The sequence below is a fragment of the Triticum aestivum genome, chromosome 3B (genome assembly GCF_018294505.1).
Source record: "Triticum aestivum cultivar Chinese Spring chromosome 3B, IWGSC CS RefSeq v2.1, whole genome shotgun sequence".
In the NCBI taxonomy this organism is placed as follows: domain Eukaryota; kingdom Viridiplantae; phylum Streptophyta; class Magnoliopsida; order Poales; family Poaceae; genus Triticum; species Triticum aestivum.
In genome coordinates, this window is record NC_057801.1 from 483,306,208 (window position 1) to 483,309,809 (window position 3,602).

Genomic DNA, 3,602 nt, shown 5'->3' on the forward strand with positions numbered 1-3,602 from the left:
GGTTGGCTTGGTTGGTTTATTTAGGACGAGTAATGCTACACCTATGTAATCCCAGTTACGTAATTAACGTAATGTGAAACATGTGAGCTGTTGATTGGAGATTGGGGGGAGGGAGGGGCCCACCACCATGAAAATCAGGGGGGAGAGAGGCAATTTATGTTAACCCTTTCGTAGGTTCACGTAGATGTAGAAAGATGTGAACCGCGTGAATGTGTAGTGGACGTACTATTGGAGTGCCTAAGATAAATTGTGTATGTAGACCCTATGTGTTTATTTACTTCGCATGTTAGCTTTGTCTCATGTCAAACCTTCTAAGTTCATACACACAAAAACGATTCATCATTCCATATATTTTCATACTCCTACAATATATCTTACTATTATTGTGAAAGTTCATATACACCGGACGAGATTCATGGAAACATGACATATTTTCATTACATTTCGAACTTTTATAGGACCGAAGAATAAAAGAAACCTGACCCTAAACCTATTCTACAATGGTGACTGACGTCCTCCATCTGCGATCTCCATGTACGGGGGCATGGTTTAAGACCCGTGAAGTGAAGGTGCAGTCTCCGAAAAGGAAGAGTAGAACACGGGAGACACACTGGCCTGTTGGCACACCATGCCCTGCCACCTCCCATGCCCTACTCATCCTCGGAGGAGTCCCTGACCTCGGCGGTGCCGGTGGACATGAGGTCGATGATGATGGACGTGGATGGTCCATCGCTTCACCTGCCACATGCGCCACCAAACGTTGGACAACGGTAAGTAGGACGCGTGGCTGACGGTGCTCCCGTCGTTGGCCGCCAGTGTGGCCACCTCTTGTGCGGTCGCGTCCGCATCCGGCTACGCTGCTATTGCATTGCGAGTGGCGACTTGAGCGAGGGCGGCGACCTCAAGCTTCATCCCCGAAGACAAGCTCTTCGGAAGAGCATTCGCGCTCGCGGTCATGGCGGATGTGGTACTAGGTAGCAGGACGATGCGCTATGGTGCGGAGTTTAGCTGGGAGTTGCTGCTTTAAGTAGCGCATTCCAGTGAGGCCAAGCGTCCGGGTGCGTCATTAAGTCACCGGAGTTGGTTCCTCGGGCACTAGGCCTCTTAATGACGGCATACAGATAGATGACATGAATGCATGCAGCTGGCACCGCCTGGATTGCACCACGATGGCGCGAGGAACGAGGGTTTTTGGTGTGCCAGGGTAGTCATCTATAGTCATGGCAATGTTGGAGATGCCCTTTGCTCACATGCAATCCCCACAAGTAATTGAAAAAGCAAGACGACCCGACATGGTCTCAGGTCCTGGGGATGTAGTTGGCCGCGCTACAACACTCCACGGACGCGTCACAGCGCGTGTGCACTTCGGTGCCCCGTGCATCCTCGACGAGCCGGGTGTTGATCTTCTGGTCATGCCACAACCTAATGCCACCCTCGGCACCCTGAAGCCGACCATGTACAGCGATGATGAGTGTGTCGCTCACCGCGGTCGCCGTGTCCAGAGGCGGTCGGGAGCTGTGCCACGTTGCTAGCCCCCACGACCCACATGAACGGTTGCCGGTGGCGAGGAGGTAGTTAGCCAGCTCGTCCATTGGACTAGTCTGTGCCACGTCGTCCCGACATGTGTGCCCCACATGTCCATTTCCCTGTTTTCTGGCCAAATTCGAGCATCAGTGCTCTGCATTGAGCATTAGGTGCAAAACAGGTAGTTTCTGTGCCCTGGTTCAAATGTGGTACCGTACCAAGTTGTTACCCTAGCCCCAAGTGTGGTGGTTTTGGGTACGGTACCACCCTTTTCCTTTTCAACTAATTAAGAGTAACACTTGATTAAGTAGCCAGATGGTGTGCTATTGTAGGTGTCCGACTGTTTGAAGGAATTAAGGTGTGCCCGGTCAGTGCCCGCATTCAGGGGTCCAACTTACCATGTTCCGGCAGTAGTAACTATACTAGTTCCTACGTGCTCCCTCTATTTTTATTTACTCTGCATTTTAGCTTTGCTCAAAGTCAAACTTGTAAACTTTGGCAAAATTTATAGACAAAAATAATAACATATACAATAACAAATCAATACCATTAGATTCATTATTGAATATACTTTCACATCATATAGATTTGCTATTGTAAATGTTCATATTTCTAAAAAATTGGTCAAATTTTATGAAGTTTGACTTCAGTCAAACCTAATATGCTGAGTAAATAAAAACCCGAGGGAGTATCTTACTCCGTGACCAAGATGGAAGGGAAAATGAGACAACTTATTGTTTATTTGAGCCGTTCAAGTATAATCATGTGGCGTTGCTTATTTCTCATTCCTCTCCAACCCTCTTCTCCATCGATCATGCCGCCCTCCAGTCGAGTCCATCCTCCCGCATGCCTCATTTGAACATTCTGCCGAGTATCATTGGCATGTGGGCCTAGACCATGCTTGTATTTCCAATGTCGTAATTTGTCCGACATGCATACAAACAAACGGTTCGATTAAAGTTTCACTATTCCTCCACTACGTGTCGCTTCCCATCTTAGTTTGACATCCCATTCGGTTCATGCCCCAACACATCTTCACGATATCGATTGATGTTGAGAGATCAAGTGCATGTCGTGCTAGGAGATAAAGGTTTGGTGAGTTTCTATGATAGAAATGACCCGGGGGGGGGGGTCTATGGGGATCAGAGGGAGTATATTGTACGTTCAAAAGAGAAATGAACATATTGTACCCACCCTTGTCCTCTTTCAATCGATCTCCGGACCCTGAGATGAAACCAAGAGAGAACGAGTGGTTGCATGTGTTATACCTAAGGTGGATACAAAATTTTGAACCGGTGCTCATAGCATCAGCAAATCATATATGAAGGGTATTCAATGTTCGTTTCACTTTTGAACGTACAATATACTCCCTCCGATCCTTTCTAGTTTACATATAGGTTTTATGTGTAGTCAAAGTATCTCTACATTGATCAAACTTATAGAAAAAAGTATCAGCATTCAACAACGCCCAATCAATATTGTTAGATTCATACGTACTCCTAGATTTGTATTCAAATAGAGATGGTTTTCAATTTTTTATTCAAACACGTGAATGTGCTTGTTCTCGCGCATGCTCTTCCTACTAGGATTTCACCACATATAGCCAGTCCAATAGTATCTTTTTAAGCTCCCTCTCCAATAGTACTAGTGGAGTACTAACAATCCAACACCTGGAGTAGAGTATGTAGTGCTCACAGTACTAGTAGTATACTCCCTCTGTTTTTATTTACTCCGCATAAAATGGAGGGAGTACTGGTAACACTCGGCCGAGCTCTCTCTCTCTCTTCTACAACCTCTTTCCTGGTTTATTAGTCCTCTTTGTAATTTGTGCTAATTTTGTACCAACAATTTAACTAATGGAATGTTAGTGCATGTTAATAAAATTATATCGTTGGATTCATATTTGAACATAATTTTTAATGATATAATTTTTTATGACATGCATGAATATTTTGTTAGTTAAATTTATGGTCAAACTTTGGCACAGATAACAATGGAGACCAATAAACTAGGATAGAGGTAGTAGTAGTAGTATGAATGACGCAGGCGGGGGAGGGGGGGGATAACGGTTTGCTCTC